Source organism: Schistocerca serialis, chromosome 1 (genome assembly GCF_023864345.2).
Source record: "Schistocerca serialis cubense isolate TAMUIC-IGC-003099 chromosome 1, iqSchSeri2.2, whole genome shotgun sequence".
In the NCBI taxonomy this organism is placed as follows: domain Eukaryota; kingdom Metazoa; phylum Arthropoda; class Insecta; order Orthoptera; family Acrididae; genus Schistocerca; species Schistocerca serialis.
This window is the reverse complement of record NC_064638.1, coordinates 726,478,660-726,497,259: the sequence shown is the minus strand read 5'-3', so window position 1 is coordinate 726,497,259 and position 18,600 is coordinate 726,478,660. Positions and strand designations below refer to the sequence as shown.

Sequence of the window (18,600 nt, the reverse complement as noted above, 5' to 3'; positions counted from 1 at the left end):
TCGCTTATAACAGTTCCACAAGGTGAAAATGTTTATATACTATATGCGACGTCCAAAAGAAAGTAAGAAAGACGTTGCCATCACTTGAGGCACTACTCCGCCTGCAGAATCGGTCTACAGAAGGGCCGGCCGGAAATTCTGCACGCGTGCGGTGCTCCTGCACATGTGCAACTTCCGGGTCACAGCGTGCACGCCGCAGCCGTCAGCGTTCATGTAGTGCATGTTTCTACGCACAGATGTCGCTTTATCCACTTGCTGGGATACTCTGTACCGGCGAATTCTAGTGCTCTTTCCACAGCTTGCAAGCAAACCATGGGAAGGTATTTCACGTATTAAACATTTAAAATACTGTCACAGTCTGCTCATTGAGACGTCTACTTTTATGTTAACAGTTTAAGCCAGTAAGACAAGCAATACAGTTAACAACCGTGAGTTTTTATTAAGGCAGCTTGACTGACGGCACGTAAATACGCGTAATGTTTTTGATCTAGTATTTAAGAAAGAGAGCACTTAGCGACTTCCAACGAACCTTGTTCATGATTTCAAATAACATTAAACTAACGCAAGGTTTCCTGTAACTAATTCTCGGTGCCGTCAGTTACACCCACATAATTTCTGTCTCACTGACCTCTGAACAGAATGATAACCGCAGACCTCTCTCGATGATCACCTGTTATTTCTATGCTATTATTGCTATATCTTTCATCAGTTCCGTCTGAAATCTGCACAATAACCGACAATTAGATGAATGTTATGTTTTATCGACTACAGCTGAGCGTAGCCCTTCACACATTAATAAAAACCCCTAAATGTAAGTATACATTGGAACAATCGGTTTAATGACCAATTTTCCTGATAATAATGTAACATGGAGCAGAATGAGGCAATAATGTACAATTAGTAAACAATAATTTTTAATTATGAAAGGAATAAATCCAAACACGTTTATCACTGGTCATGAGAAATGATATAATTAAAATCGGGCGCAAAAGCACGGCTCATTGACAAACGCCAGCAATTGCGAAGATTTTCATCCCTTATGCTTGATCGAAACATTGATTTATTCATTTTCATCACCGACAAAAATATTTCACAAACAAGCTCTTGCGTGTACCACATAAACAGGGAAGTGGAGCCGCCGCTGTTCATTTACGACATATGTCTAATAACAGATGTCGCTGTCGCTCGCTGTCGCACATGTGCAGCACTTCCGCACGTCTGCACACTGTGCAGCGTTTGGCCGGCCCTGGTCTACAGCTTCCATTATAGCTGTGTGCTCTGCTATGGATGCGGGGAAGGATATAGCTGAGATTGAACCATCGCTGTTTCTTGTGACGAATCTTAAATCTTCACGGTGGTGAGTAGTTAACAACACCGTAACTGGCTTATTGTCGTGGAATTTGTTTGACATAATGTTGGTACTTACTTCTTTCGTTTTACAGATCGTAATCCCTAGTAAAAATATAATTTTAAGTGGGATGTATATGTCTGGCTGATGTCGGGGAGAGATGAATTTAGGGAACAGTGTATTCCTCCTTGAATCCAGCGGGACATATACGTCCCACTTTGTAACTATAGACAACAATCGAAATTTAGAAACAGAGCCTCAATCAATATCCACTACAAAAGCACAAATCCAATTTTTACAGTAATATGCGAAATTTTAATGAAAATAAAATCAAGTTATGTTTATTACATAATTTTTCTTTGGCGCTTGGCTAGGAGTTAACTCCCGTGGATGAGTCTGCGATTTGACCGGCAGCAGAAAACATACCAGCCAGTTTTAGATGCCCACCCACAGGCCGACCACACCTGCTGGCAACAACAAATCTCTTATGATTCTCGAGACCACAAACCGAAACGGGAAACCACAGCCAAGTTGAATAAGGCAAGGCAATAAGATTGTACTAACGAAAATAACTGTCTCCATCGTAGGCGGACAAGACTGGAAGAAACAGAATTCCCACAGTTAAAGACACGCATAGCCATTAGACACAGTCGGCAGACCTGTGTTCGAAACCTTAGTATTAGTAAGTTACTGATACCGGTGAGTGCACTCTTCTATTCTGTATCTGTAAGTTAGATGTTGTCAAAACTGCTCTAGTTTGTTGATACTACAGCTGTTAAATCAGTTTAATGACACATTACATCTCAAATTTTCAAATGATGAATTTTTCTAAATTGCAGTATCTTGGAATGTATGCAAAAGCGATGTGCTAACTACTGACACGAACAAATTATTATTATTATTAGTATTATTATTATTATTGTTGGGCCAACGGCCTTGCCGCAGTGGTAACACCGGTTCCCGTCAGATCACCGAAGTTAAGCGCTATCGGTCTGGGCTAGGTCTTGGATGGGTGACCATCCGGTCTGCCGAGCGCTGTTGGCAAGCGGGGTGCACTCAGTCCTTGTGAGGCAAACTGAGGAGCTACTTGATTTAGAAGTAGCGGCTCCGCTGTCGTAAACTGATATACGGCCGGGAGAGCGGTGTGCTGACCACATGCTCCTCCATATCCGGATCCAGTGGCGCCTGTGGGCTGAGGATGACACGGCGGCCGGCCGGTACCTTTTGGCCTTCAAGACCTGTGCGGGAGGGGAGAGAAAGAGAGATTATTATTATTGTTGTTGTTATCATTAACATTCTGGATGTCGGTGGCATGTTGAAAGTACGGTTGTGGCCAAATAATACTTGGCGTTGGAATAGGGGAGGAGAGGTGGGCAGTAACAAAATATATACCCTAACTCTCCACCAAAAACCGGTTCCTGGATCAGTGTTTGTTTCCTCAAAGAAAAACGGTATCCAGGAAACGAAAGAACCACGGCACTACAATCTCAAGCTCATCCAGTATTCGGACAGAAGCAAGCCTGCCTACATTTGAATTAGAGACGGGTTCACTTGAATCGACTGAGACTCGTACGGCTACGACAGTACAAACAACTACGGAAGTGACCAACAGAATCCAGCTTCCTAAAACAAGAATGACGAAAGACCTCACATGCACAGGAATGGTCCACCTGAAAGTCATTAAATCTTCGGAGACAGGGGTTTATTACAAAGTGTGATTTGTGAGTGAAGGGCTGAGCAGACCTTGCCCTACTTCTTATAAAGCCGCTTACGGTGAGCCTTGTGCAACGAAGAATGCTTGACAAAAGCTTCCATTAGTGGCCTGGATCTTGCTAAATTTTGGTCTCCAGTTGTTAAATAGATATTGTCTTAATATTTCTCTGATTTTCTGCATGTTCATGAACTAATAATGAATAATAAATAAGTTTTTTTAAGGATGTGTAATGTGTAATGGCATGTCCTGTGGTCTCTCCGCAAAGCGCTTTCCAGTGGCTTCCATTGTATACACATACACGAGGAGCAGCGTTCGTATTTACCACTGTTTTAAAGACATACGATGTAGCATGCTCTGTGTGTATGCCATATTCGATATCTTGACGCACATTCGAAAGCATCACCATACGATCTATTCTATACCATCTGTCACATATTTACAGAAATATACATTAACGACCTATCAACCACAAGACTGCTAAATTTTTATATGCATTTATGCTTTAACAACTGCACTTCCATCAAAGAAGTCTAAATGAATTCATTATTAATATAACGGCAACAAAAGTAAATAGAAGGCTTATGAATATTCAGTAATGGTTAACTTTCATTTGCACAAGAGGCTACATTTCTTCCCGGCACTTTACATAACGTACGCGATTTAAAAACGTCAATGAGCAAAATAATTTAATCCAGATATTTCTTACTGGTCCTAGTACCCCAAAGATTGTATTTCCGTCTACCGAATCTGTAAGAAGTTGTGCTAATCTCTGAGCTCGAAGAGATTTTTCCCGTCACCGCAGTCATTACTTACCAATGGATGAAATGTGTATGACCCTTTTGTCTATGTACTATGTAATTTTCTGTGTGTTTATTGCTGTTCTAATAATTTATGCTTCGTCATTCTGATACGGATGTCGAGGACTTTCAAGGCAGTTAAGTGCGAAAGCCGCGTGAAGACAAAATTGACGCTGACCTGTGTAACTCGGATTGGTCCCACATTGTGGACCAACCTGTCTCTGTAAATTTTTACGATGTATATTTAATAACTAGCAGCCACAAAGCTGATCAAGGACGTCAAATCTAGTGTACGAAAGCAGTGTAGTTTAAGCATAGATAGACAACCAAGAAATGTAGTGCAGCACTGTGGTCACCTAACTATAACGTGTTGCAGTTTCCCCACAGCAAAATACTGAACGGTAAGACCTAAGCCTTCTCCGAACGACATCATTACGTCCCTGATAACCTTGACACCAGCGCAACGTTGTGAAATGCTCTGCAGCACCGTTGGCTGAGACGCCGCTGTCACGGCAGGGCAAAATGACTTATCAATAGCCAAACCAAATAAAACCAAGTAGCTCTACGGAAATTCCTCTCAGTGACTCAGTGAGTACACAGTGATGAAATTCATAGCATGCAATACCGTTAGAGAGCGCGGGTAATATATTGCCACGGAGAGACAGGCGAGGGATATTACGATAACACAAAGGCGGGGAGGTGTGAGAGGAGAGGGGGAGGGCTGTAAGCGAATAGGGTACTGTGTTGTTATAACGCAACGGAAGAAGACGAACAAATAGTTATACAAACGGGCCGCGCGGGATTAGCCGAGCGGTCTCAGTCGCTGTAGTCATGGACTGTGCGGCTGGTCCCGGCGGAGGTTCGAGTCCTCCCTCGGGCATGGGTGTGTCTGTTCGTCCTTAGGATACCTTAGGTTAAGTAGTGTGTAAGCTTAGGGACTGATGACCTTAGCAGATAAGTCCCATAAGATTTCACATACAAACGGTTACATTAATAAATTGCATTGGACCCACATAGGTAAAGGCAGCCTTCGATAGCAGGAATGCAGCGAGGATATTCGCAAAAAGATATATCTTGTCACCTTAAAACATACATCCAGAAGTAACAATCAGGCCGGTGTACTACTCGTATTTTATTTAGTATAAGCTGCATGTGGTGACTGAAGCGTCCTATCATCTTAACATGCACGTAAGTTCCAATCGTTCCTTCTTATGTTAATATGATTCTTTATACAGGGTGGTCCATTGATAGTGACCGGGCCAAATATCTCACGAAATAATCGTCAAACGAAAAAACTACAAAGAACGAAACTTGCCTAGCTTGAAGGGGAAACCAGATGGAGCTATGGTTTGCCAGCTAGATGGCGTTGCCATAGGTCAAACGGATATCAACTGCATTTTTTTAAAAAAGGAACCCCCATTTTCTATTACATATTCGTGCAGTACGTAAAGAAATATGAATGTTTTAGTGGGACCAGTTTTTTCGCTTTGTGATAGATGGCGCTTTTTAATAGTCACAAACGTATAAGTACGTGGTATCACGTAACATTCCGTCAGTGCGGACGGTATTTGCTTCGTGATACATTACCTGTGTTAAAATGGACCGTTTACCAATTGCGGGAAAGGTCGATATGGTGTTGATGTATTTCTTTACGTACTACACGAATATCTAATGAAAATGGGGCTTCCTATTTTAAAAAACGCAGTTGATATCCGTTTGACCTATGGCAGCGCCATCCAGCGGGCCAACCATAGCTCCATCTGGTTTCCCCCTTCAAGCTAGCAAGTTTCGTTCTTTGTAATTTTTTCGTTTGACGATTATTTCGTGAGATATTTAGCCCGGTCACGGTCAATGGACCACCCTGTAGAATCTACTTCCTCTGAGTATCAGAATCACTAGTGGTTCCTCTTGAACTGGCTGCGCCATAAACACTGTAGTCATGAACTGTCAGCTGTTGCTTAACACATGTATTTTAAATGCTGTACCCAGCCACTAGCTGAGGTACGTACCGTGTAAGCCAAGGGGCGTCGCACCGATGTTATCCATTGTACAGCCAGTTCTGGAAACACGGAAGGGTGCAAACCATGACTCCGTGGAATAATTCGACTGAAGAACAAAAACAAACAGCAGTTGGTCAATGAGTTGCGTTTCGTGCGATATTTCGTCGTTTAACATATAACAATAAAAAACGCCAAGAATGCTACCAACTGCCTACCATGGCACTTCAGAGAATTCATACAGGTGAAATATTTAAGATGTAGTTGCTGAGAGGTGTGGAAGTGCAGTTTAATAAGCCATGGTTGCAAACTACTAATACGAATACAGAAGAACGGTACAAATGGTAGAAACCAACTTCGGGAAAGATCAGTTTGGATTTCTGAGAAATATGGGAACACGAGAGGCAATACTGACCCTACGACATAGCTTGGAAGATAGGTTAAAGAAAGACAAACCTACGTTTATAGCATTTGTAGACTTAAGGAAAGCTTATGATAATGTTAACTGGAATATTCTCTCTCAAATTGTTAAGGTAACAGAGATAAAATACACGGAGCTAGCCGGCCGTTGTGGCCGTGCGGTTCTAGGCGTTTCAGCCCGGAACCGCACTGCTGCTACGGTCGCAGGTTCGAATCCTGCCTTGGGCATGAATGTGTGTGATGTCCTTAGGTTAGTTAGGTTTAAGTAGTTCTAAGTCTAGGGGACTGATGACCTCAGATGTTAAGTATCATAGTGCTCAGAGCCATTTAATCCATTTGAACACGGAGCTAGAAGTTGTTTACAACCTATACAGAAACCAGAAGGCAGTTACAAGAGTCAAGGAGCACGAAAGGGAAGCATTGTTTAAGAAGGCAGTGAGACAATGTTGTAGTCTATCCCAAACGCTATTCAATCTTAATATTGAGCAAGCAGTAAAGGAAAACTAATAAAATTTTGGAGTAGGAATTAAAGTTCAGGGTTAAGAGATTAAAACTTTGAGGTTTGCCGATAACATTGTAATTCTGTCAGAGACAGCAAAGGGCTTGAAAGTGCAGTTGAACGGAATGGATAGTGTCTTGAAAGGAGGATATAAGATGGACATCAACAAAAGCAAAACGAGGATGACGGAATGTCGTTGAATTAAGTCAGGTGATGCTGTGGGAATCACTTTAGTAAACGAGACACTTAAAATAGCAGATGAATTTTGCTATTTAGGCAGAAAAATAATCGACGATAGCCGAAGTAGAAAGGATATAAAATGTACACTGGCAATGGCAAGAAAAGCGTTTCAGAAGAAGAGAAATTTGCTAAGATCGAACATAGACTTAAATATTAGACAGTCTTTCCTGGAGTGTAGCCATCTGTGAAAGTGAAACATGGACCATAAATAGTTTAGACAAGAAGAGAATAAAAGTATTTGAAATTTGGTGCTACAGAGGAATGGCGAAGATTAGATGGGCAGATCACGTAACTAATGAAGTAGTACTGAATAGAACTGGGGAGACAAGAAACTTGTGGCACAACTTGACTGAAAGAAGTGATCCGTTGACAGGACACGTTCTGAGACTTGAAGGGATCACCAGTTTTGCAATGGAGGGAAATGTGGGCGGTAAAAATCGTAGACGGAGACCAAGAGATGAATACGGTAAGCAGATTGAGAAGGATGTATGTTGCGGAAGTTGTTCGAAGATGAGAGGCTTGCACAGAATAAAGTGGCATGGGGAGCTGCGTCAATTTAGTCTTGGGACTGAAGACTACAAAAACACAGAAAGACGAACGTAACACTGCATTGTATTGCGTATATTTAATAAACGGCTGATGTATTTAAAATTTTGGTGACAAGAGGATGTTTTTTCAAAAAATAAACATACACAAATGGACTATCACTATAAAAATAAATTTCTTCGTCCTTCGTCTAATTTACTGAAGTTGGGCGTCGTTCGTCCTCATCCTCCTCTCCTCCTCGCCCCCCCCCCCCCCCCCCCCCCCGCCGGTCTCTCTCTCTCTCTCTCTCTCTCTCTCTCTCTCTCTCTCAACGGAAATTATTAAACCGAATGGAGAGCAAAACATTCCTCATCAACAATATTATCTAGGTTTCATAATTCGTTGTATTTTGAAGCGAATACTGCACGTATTGCTAGTGATGTTTCGAGATGGCAACTTCCTGCTTTCCTGTAGGCTAAAATAATCATAAAAAGGTCTTTAAGGAATTAAAATTAAAGGCACGTTATGAAACAATTCAGACATCTACTTTCATAAATGTAGCAGCAGTGGCTGTGCTGATAGCATAGTTCGGCACAGAGAAGCAGAGGAAGCCGCCGCATTGCGTTCTGCGGCTGGAAGTAGCCAGAGGTTTCATTACGAAGTTTCCGTTTCGGGACGCTGATTTATAGTGCCGATATCGTAGTTCAAACGAGAGAATGCGATAACCAGAACTTTATTGCGGCCATCTCATTCCTCAAGAGAAATACGCGTCGTTAGTGGGAAGGAAACCCTTTTAATTCCAGAGCATTTTTCGCCGAAAAGTCCGAAATTTGAATACCGTAAAATCCGGAAACTGTATCTCTAATACTCTGCACCAGGAAAGAACACATCTCATGTCATAACGTAGCTACGATTTAGGGAGTTTAGTGTGCGGTACACTTCTGTGTAACGAAATTGCCATGAAGCGCCATATCCCCAATAGGGATTAGATTAGTAGTAGCAGTAGTAGTAGTAGTAGTAGTAGTTGTTGTAGCAGTTTTATTCATCCGTAGATCTCTTTTACAATGATGACGTGGTATTACGATTTGGGAACAACAAAATTAAAGCAATTCGCATTTGCATATACAGTTCTAGAATGAGAATGATGGGACAGGTAGTCAGCCATGGACTTATAGTAGGCAACATCCTGGCATTTATCTGAAATAATTTAGGAAAACTACCGAAAACTTAAATCAGGATGGGTAGATGAAGATCGGGGCTTCCGCCATCCCGAATACAAAAGGAACTGTGTTTAAAACAGTACTAACTCATATGATTTAGCCCTAGCGTACAATACTGTTTTACAGAGAAGTTATTTAATAATGATATGAGGCTAATGCTCATTGCACGCGCACACACACACGTGCGCAAGCAAACACACGCACGCAGTACACACACACACACACACACACACACACACACAAACGTTGTAACACCACAAACTCTGTCATCCATGTTGGAGAAGATTCATAAGGGCACAAAAAATGAAAGTAGAGGACATATAGTATGCCACGAACCTATTATTATCTGAACATAACATGTAATTGTTATCTATTAATTATTTATCAGTTATTGTTTCTCGGCGCGCTGAGTAATAAAGTTCTGATCTTAAGGTGTGGCTAAACACAGTGTACGTTAGTAAAAATGAGCTTTCAAAGACGAATGACTCTGCTACAACGTTTTTCTTACCACGGTTTTTGTTGTTGTCGTCACCAGTCCGAAGACTTGTCTGAGGTAGCTTTCCAGGCAAGTTCGTCTTGTGCAAAACTGTTCATCTCTGCATAACTATTGCAACTTTTACCCATTTTCATCAGCTTACTGTAGTCAAGCGGTTAACTGTCTTACAATTCACACACGCACACGCAAGCACGCACGCACACACACACACACACACACACACACACACACACACACACACACACACACACACACACACACACACATTCTCTTCATCTACATCTACGTGATTACTCTACTATTCACAATAAAGTGCCTGGCAGAGGGTTCGATGAACCACCTTCAAGCTGTCTCCCTACCGTTCCACTCTTGAACGGGGCTCGGGAAAAACGAGCACGTAAATTTTTCTGTGCCCTGATTTTTCTGAGCCCTGATTTCTGTTATTTTATCGTGACGAGCATTTCTCCTTATTTAGGTGGGTGCCAACAGAATGTTTTCGCAATCGGTGGAGAAAACTGGTGATTGAAATTTGATGTGAAGATCCGTCGCTACGAAAAACGCCTTTATCTCAATGATTGCCACTCCAATTCACGTATCATGTCTGTGGCACTATCTCCACTATTTTCCGATAATACGAAACGAGCTGTCCTTCTTTGTACTTTTTCGATGTCATCTGTCAGTCCCATCTAACGCGGATCCCACACCGCACAGCAATACTCCAGGACAGGGCGGACAAGCGTGGTGTGAGCAGTCTCTTTAGTAGACCTGTTGCACTTTTTAAGTGTACTACCAATGAATCGCAGTCTTTGGTTTGCTCTACCCACAACATTATCTATGTGATCGTTCCAATTTAGATTATTTGTAACTGTAATCCCTAAGTATTTAGTCATTAATACTGAAGGTTCCTTGATGCCTCACGATGTATCCTCTCAACTGATGCCTTCCTTTGGTCAATTTGTCACCAATTTATTTTCTCTTCGACTCAACACTTCCTCATTACTTACTGATCTGCCCATCTTCAGAATTTCTTCTGCAACACCTCATCTCAAAAGCTTCTATTCTGTATCCGCCTTCTCTATTGTCCACGTTTCACACTCATATACGCCTAGAACTGTACTCCAAACACAGCTTTTCATGAACCTTTTTTGTCCTCGGGTGGTATATAGAATATTTTTAAATATTGGTAACTGGTTTTCTTTATAAAAAGCCGTGCCTTCCTTGCACCTGAAGTGTTTATCTATTTCCGACGCAGCTAAATCCATCCAATTCTTGAAGTGTCTGTTGTCCAAGCTTAACACACAGCCATGCAGTTTTTCTACCTGTTGTGCGCAACCTTACCTTTTTTTTTTCTTTATGTTTACGTGTTTTGCATAATCACCAGCTACCACCCGCACCATTTCAATAAGTACCGGACTTAGTCTCCGTTCTGTTTCGGCAACCACTGCTGTATTATCAGCGAACTGTAGCACGATGATTTTCTGTCTGCGACGAGCAAATCCCATGCCGTGAGAGTCCTTTAGTTGCGTCAATAAGTTACTGTCTTCTGATGAATACATACATTAAAACACAACACGCTGTCTTATCAGCTTACCTTCATCTCCACAGATGGAGAGTACTCTTCTCCCGCCTGCACAACCATAGTATGACCAGGTGAAGCTGTTTACACGGTATTCCCTTCGTCAAAACTCTGGGAATGAGTTTTTTTTTAGATGTTCTCGCCGCGTGATATGCCCACTGGGTATTGAATGAGGCGAAATGAATGCTGAGGTCATTGTTTTGGTAAGATCAGTTCTTGCTGTACACGGAAGGATTAACCTAAATCTGTCGTAATATTCGGGTATTATGAAACACATCAAAAGGAGATTTCAAAGTAAAGTTAGACATAATAGAATTTAGTGATTCAAACAACATCTGTAACCCCGTCTTGACTGACCACATCTTGCATCAGAGACAAAAACTGAAATTATACCCCCCCTGTAAGCTCCTTCTGTTCCTTCTTCCAATATTTTAGGAATTAGTGTACAGCCTCATACCTAAGACAAGTATCACAGAGTGTAGGAAAAACATTGAACTCCTGCAACTATAATATTTTCTACAACGTTAGGAACACCACATCCCAGCATATTTTTCAGTGGTAATGGTGAAACCCAGCTAGCCAACCGGGGGGCTATACAAAATTAGTATTCCTTATTGTAAGTTTTATGTTGATCAATGAGCCAGAGACATAGCAATTAGGTTGACCGAAACTGAACTCAACTGGAGGTTGCAGATTTATAACTACACATTTGCTGAGTGTCTGCTGAGCGAGGACCGCTGCTGGCAGCCTGTTTTATGCCCTGCACTTAGAAAACGCAAAAAAACGGAACCTGTTTTAAGCCCTGGAAATCAGCAAACTTGTGACCTTGGCTCACAGTCTTGATTTAGTGTTGAATAACCAAATACACCTCAATATTTCCTCTTATCTAAACTTCACTTAATCCTCACAGTTCTTCAATGCTTCCCACACTGTTGTTACATTCTGTCCCTCCATTTATCCGGCATTAATTTATTTTATTATGACTTTCTATATACTCCATATATTCTGTTGTTGCAATTGTCACTCATCTCTTTTACTCTATTTCTATATCACCTTCAATACTTCTGCAAGCTGTTCTTCAGTACTCTCGTCACGTACTAATTTTACTTTATTGGGATTGATCAGTTAATTTAAATTCTGTGGACATTGTCTTTCCTTTTTGTTCAAGTTTAATGTTAATGGTTTATACATTGTATCCATTGTATTTATTTACTATTTAACGTTTTTAACTGCACTACTGTTGCATTGTCACTTTGGTTGTGTAACATCTATTTCAATGTTGTTCGCGAATATTGTGCCCTCTTTGCTGACGATCGTCAGATAATGTCTGATGATGGCCTAGTAAGCGAAAAATAGTTTAACCGACTAAATGAATAGTATAGAATGTGCACAATACTGTGCTTTTCATTGATAATTATCAAGTTGTTCTACCTTGAAGCGAGGGAAGAATCAGTTAACTGTGGATCAAGGCAATGGGCCTCAAATTATCTGCGTCGATTTAGAGTTTAATAGTATATCGGAAAATGACTGCAGCTGTACAGCTATTTATGACCGCGTGGTCAGCCCACCACGCGACGTGTTCTGTGACGAGTTCAGCTCGGGCCTTGAAAGAATGGCGTCAGGAGAGGAACGATTTACACAATGTTTACAAATGTGTGGTTTGATTACAGCATTCTAATATACTTAACTTTTAGATACCAGACGGTTTCAGAAACGAAGTATTTTTCGTTCGCAGACTCATCAAACAAAAAAAAAATGAAAGGCGTGTTTTTCTATCGAACACTTTTGCTGCACAGATAAATGTCACAAAATTTGCATCTTACCGTACTTGATATGCGCTTCAATTTAATTAGTAGCTGGTTCACTTACAGGGCTTTAAGCATGGATAATAATCCTTAAAATTATTTCTGGAGGCGCCGGGTATCGATCCCGGTACCTCTCACATGCTAAGCGAGCGCTCTACCATCTGAGCTACGCCCCCAGTACAGCGGTCCCCGTCCCCTGGCGTGTTATCTCCGAGCCTCAGACTGAGCCAAACCGGTCCACGGCAGCCGCCGCCCGAACTGCGTCTGCCAGTGGGCGTGGCTCGCTGCGCTCCCGTAGCAGCAGCATGGTGTACGGGTACGGTGACAGCGTGGTTGCTCATGAGCGCCGTCTCCCGTGACGACGATGGCTGCAGGGATTTTAACCAACTTTTCTTGATTTAGTGCGAAAGGCTCTCAGTGAGATGCACTTGCGAGGGAATGGAGCGGAGCCAGTGGCAAGTAAAACTGCCTGCTCTGATGCTTCAGGTAGAAAGAAGTGGCTGATCTGCAAAAGCAGTCGTCCAGCGACGAGTCCCAGCTCAGTGCACAGTTTGAAATTCTCACAGGTGGTGAACACAACGTTTACTCGGATAGGAATCTAAAAAATTTAAATAAAACCAAAAACTTATTCTCCCGAGGATGATATATATGAAGTCTGCGCTGTCCCAGCAATCCGGACTGGTTGTCTCTTAGCGTAATAAATGATTCTGATAACTTGTTACCGCATAGAGCCTACGATTGCGAGTATCTGACCAAGTAAAATAGCACAATAGCTAGGAATGTTGACTCGAGATGAGGAGATGTCGAACATTGGCCCTGGTATTATCATTTAGGTTTTCCGTGGCATCTCTTAACCCTTTTTGGCTACTGCAGGAAAGTTCCTTAAACAAGGTAACGTCTATTTTCTAATTTTATCGTTCTCCAACGGAGCTGCAGCTTCGTCCATAATGCTCTCGATGTCGATGAGGACTCATTCTGTATCTGAACTTCGTGCAGAGTAAATGGGACATATTATGGAACCTTTATTATTAATTTCATGCTCTTCCATACTCCATTTCGTTCTTTTGTCTTTCTTGTACATTCTTTCTCCCCCCCCCCTCCCCCTCGCTCCCTCCCCCCCCCTCTCTCTCTCTCTCTCCGTGTGTGTGTGTGTGTGTGTGTGTGTGTGTGTGTGTGTGTGAGTGTGTGTGTCTCACATCGAGTAATGTCACTGTCGATGGTAATAAATACTTGCCACAAGCGGGGAACGCGCTTTCTGCTTTTTTCCTAGATCCGACCTGAGCGTGTCCCGAATTGGAAAGTATCCCTAGGAATATCAATAATGTCTTCTCAATTACCTATATCCAGTGGATCTAGTATAACTGTCCGTACTGTTGATCGCATATTTATATTTGCTAGTTGCTGGTACTTCAGCAAATATAGGTAAATCATTGGTCGATGATATTACTTGCAATCAAACATGTAGTGTTTGAAGATATGTGGTAGAACAGGTCTACCAACGTTCACTTTCTCTTTTGAGGCGTACGTGTTTCTGTTGCACTTTTCGAATCTCTGCTCTTTTGTATTTTACGGGGAGAGAGGGTCCGTTGAGAAAAACGTCTGCCAAGAGCATATCAGGCATGTTCGCCTCGATAGCTGAGTGGTGTTGCCAGCACGGTAGCTCATCGTGTTCAGTCAGTGAGGCAGTGGCCCTCTGTAATAAAAAAACTCAGTAAAGAAATCAACGATCAACTCGAACGGATGTCATGTGACGTCCGCCCACGCCAAACGCAACGAACAACACCGAACGAAGGGGCCCGGGTTCGATTCCCGGCTGCGTCGGAGATTTTATCCACTCAGGGACTGGGTGTTGTGTTGCCTTCATCATCATATCATCCTCATCGACACGCAAGTCGCCGGAGTGGCGTCAACTAAAAAAGAGACTTGCACCAGGCGACCGGTCTACTCAACGGGAGGCTCTAGTCACACAACATTTCATTTTTTATCTCAGGCATGCTCTACAGGGTTTAGGTCCGAGGAGTACACAGGCCATTCCATACATTCAATATCTTCACAGTCCGATACGTCATTGACCCTGTGTGGGCGGGTATTGTCGTCCGTAAACAGGAAGTCGGGACCTACCAAACCCCTGAACAGACGAACTCGACCCAGAATAATCTGTCTGCAATATCATGGCGCTGTAATGGTGCCTACAAAGGTATGAAGCGGCATTCGATCGTTGCGCATAATGCCTGCCCACGCCATGAACATGCTGAGGTGTGTATTCTGTTACCCTCTCTCTCCACACTAGTTGATGGCGAGAATCACTTGCCACAATAAAGCGGAGACAGCACTCTGGGCCACTGCTGTTGACCCAAACCAATATGCTCCCTACACCAAAGAACTTTCTCTCGACAAAGCCATGGTTGAAATGTGATGCATTTAATAGGCTTCTTAGCGTACAGACAAGCCTGATTTAATCGACAAGAAATGGTTCTGGCAGATACACTTTTACCGGTAGCGGTTGCAATGTCTGCAGCGCTGCCTAGGAGTGAGATGTTTATTTCTTCCCGCCGCTAGGGCTACTTATCGAACCTCTTGCGGTGCGGTGGTCCGTCTACGACCGACGATATGGTTCTGCATAGCATTTCCACCTTCAGCGGCCTTTTTTAAATCGCTAGATGACACTTTTGGACTTACCTGTTACTGTGGCCACAGTAGTGACACTCTGACCGGCCTTGAGTCGTCCAACTGTTCGTCCACTATCACAAGCACTTAGATGATGTCTTGCAGATATGTTGCCGTGCCACACGGAATATCGCACTAATCGGTTCCACAACAAACTTCGTCATACAGCGTACTGCATGGATACATACAGAGCATTCGTGCACAGGCCGCGGTGGTCTAGCGGTTCTAGGCGCTCAGTCCGGAACCGCGCGACTGCTACGGTCGCAGGTTCGAATCCTGCCTCGGGCATGGATGTGTGTGAAGTCCTTAGGTTAGTTAGGTTTAAGTAGTTCTAAGTTCTAGGGGACTGATGACCACAGATGTTAAGTCCCATAGTCCTCAGAGCCATTTGAACCATTTAGCCATTCGTGCACAGGCTTCGGTACAGTTAACACGCCGTGCTCTCTACTTTTCCTTTCGCTATCATTGGTTGGGTGTTCCGCAGCAATTGTCGATTCCGCTTAGCAATTGGCAGTTCTTCCTTAGCAAGTGACAGTTGTTCTTCAGCAATTAATAAGCAGTGTATTTCAATAATTTACATTAACCATCCTGGCAGCCTTTAGCTTTTCAAATCAAAGTTTACTGTAAACTTGTACGTAGTTTTCGATTCTGTCTGATCTATGTTGTGAGAACGTGGCCCCATTGTGTAGAATGCATGGAGCATCAGACTTTATAATAATTTATTAATGTATATTATAGAATTAGAAAAAACTTTCGTGAAGTTAACTGTAATACACTCTTTCAAGCTCTGAAGTAGCACCAATAACATACGGGAAGAGAAAGTTTATTTACAACTTGTACAGAAACAAGACTCTAGTTATATGAATCGGAGGTCGCGAAAGGGAATCACTAGTTGAGAAAGGAGTGAAACATGGTTATAACCCGTCCCCATCTATACAATGAGCGAGTGGTAAAAGAAATCAAGGGGAAATTTGGAAAGGGAATTAAAGTTCAAAGAGAAGAAATATATGTTTGAGGTTTACCGATGTCATTGAATTCTGGGAACACGGTGAGCGCTTGGAGGACAAGTTGAAATGGATGCATAAATACTTCAAAAGTAGTAGTTAGATGAATATAAACCTAACTAAAGCAAGGATTAATGAATGTGGCCGAATTAAATAAAGTGTTGGCGGGAATTAGTTAAGAAAACGAGACACGAAGTAGTAGATGGGTTTCGCTATGTGGCCAACAAAGTAACTGACGGTGGAGAAGTACAAAGGTTATAAAAGGCAGGCTTGCAATTGCAAGGAAAGTGTTTCTGAAGAAGAAAAATATGCCAACATTGAAGATAAGTTTCAGCAACATGTTGTCTTTTCACGAAGATTGTTGTGGTGGGCGACACTGCACGAAAGTGAAACGTGGACGATAAACAGCACATGCATTTTAGTGTGGTGCTACAGAAGAATGATGGAGATTAGATAGGTAGGTTGGATATCAAACGAGAACGTACCAAATCAAATCGGGCAGTAAATAAATTTATTGCACAAATCGACAAAAAGAAATGATCAGTTGACAGGACACACACTAGTACATCAAGGAGTTGTCAGTTTGGTAATGGACGGCAGTGTGGGTTGTAGCAAGTGTAAAGGTATGCATATAGTAAGTAAGTTCAATTGGATATAGTTGCAGCAGTCATACAGAGCTGGAGAGCCTTGCACGGTGTAGACTAGCGTGGGGAATTGCATCAAATAAGTTTTCGGACTGAAGACCAAAACAGCAACATTGTGCATTAAAGGCATCCCTTATCAGTCATTTGATTCCAACATCATCTCTAACAATTCATGAGATGTTAATTCGATTCATTTCCAAGGAACTTAAGTACTTGTGTTACATTAAAAAACCAATATAAATACTTCACATTTGCACTGTTTTCATGGCTCAGAATGTATCATAATGGATGATGAGGAAGAGCACGGGTTCACTCTATACGGCAAGTCGCGAGAGACACTGAAGATGCGGTGGATTTCCCTACCGCTAGGATACGTGTTTCCCACACACACGGAACACACTACGTAAAAATCCTGAATATTTAGAACGATCCAGTAACGCTACATTAATCAGAAAGCGTAAGTTGCCGCTTAAAACGTTTCTATACGCCAAGACCTATGCCAGCTACAGCATTATTAATTGTTGTCATTTAGGCTAATTTCCTTAACAAATTAATTGTATGAGAACCTGAGGTGCTACTAACTCAAGCGAGCTATTAAATGAATTATACTTTTTGATATTATAAAATGTGAGTACCCTACTTTAAAATACTAAATATTTTTAACGTTACAAGTAAGAAACAATTTTTTTTAGTTACACAACAAAATACGCAGTTCTCCACAGTAACATGCGTTACGAAGTCAGCACGGGGTAGGTCCATACATTACCTGTTCCCTGTCCCAGTGATTTTACAGTATTCAGTATTTTTAACATAACGTTAAATTTATGCACATCGGCCAGTAATAAAGCTTTTGCCAAGAGAGTAGGGTGCGTGTATTGTTAATTCTTAAAGCCGATTCGTAGAAAGTGTCCGCTCACACTCGTGCTAACTGAGAGACATGTATTGCTTGAGTGAGCCAATGTTGCAGAAAAGTTTTAAATGACTTTTACGAGTAATTTGTCAATAACAAGACAACCTCTGGACTCACAACGTTGTTTGTAGGCGGCAAATATAGTTTTAATGTTATATTTGCAATAACAGGATGGTGATCATAAAAGAAATTTTCGTTGTAACGAACAGGGCAGGATGATGTCAGTGACACTTTATAAGCGACTCGTGAGCGATAGCTATTCGCAGGTTACGATAACTTTAACTTTCGGTGGTTGTTCGACACTGAAGCGAGCTCAAACTTTACGTTTTGCTTTGTCTCGCGAACGCTGCAGTGAACTGAAGCCTGTTAAAATTCATTCCTCGCCAACTACCGGCACTAATGAGAAACTAAATGGATATTAATACAACGGAAAAACAGTCAAAGTTGCATATTTCGTTTTTATTTACTTGATGACTATTTTTTGGCCGGCACCCATTTTCAAATCATCCAGATAGTACAAATGGCATTCCACAAAATATAAGAACCATATCAAGGTACCAACACAGTGCAAATGAACAGTTACAGAGCACACACACACACACACACACACACACACACACACACACACACACACAGGCTCTGTGAGTGTTCATATGTATATATTGCTGTCTTGACATTGTTCTTATATTTTGAGAAATGCCAATTTGACTAGTTAGATGATTTAAAATCCCGAATTGA

General features: G+C 42.0%; 1 non-coding gene and 1 pseudogene across 1 annotated transcript; one reads left to right on the top strand and one right to left on the bottom strand.

Annotated features, from left to right (window-relative positions):
* Positions 1-2,274: 2,274 nt before the first annotated feature.
* On the top strand, positions 2,275-2,392 carry LOC126428233 (5S ribosomal RNA; annotated as a pseudogene).
* A 10,348-nt stretch (positions 2,393-12,740) lies between these two features.
* Trnaa-agc (transfer RNA alanine (anticodon AGC)) lies at positions 12,741-12,813 on the bottom strand. Its single transcript has one exon. It is a non-coding gene; the product is annotated as a tRNA-Ala (tRNA).
* Positions 12,814-18,600: the final 5,787 nt, after the last annotated feature.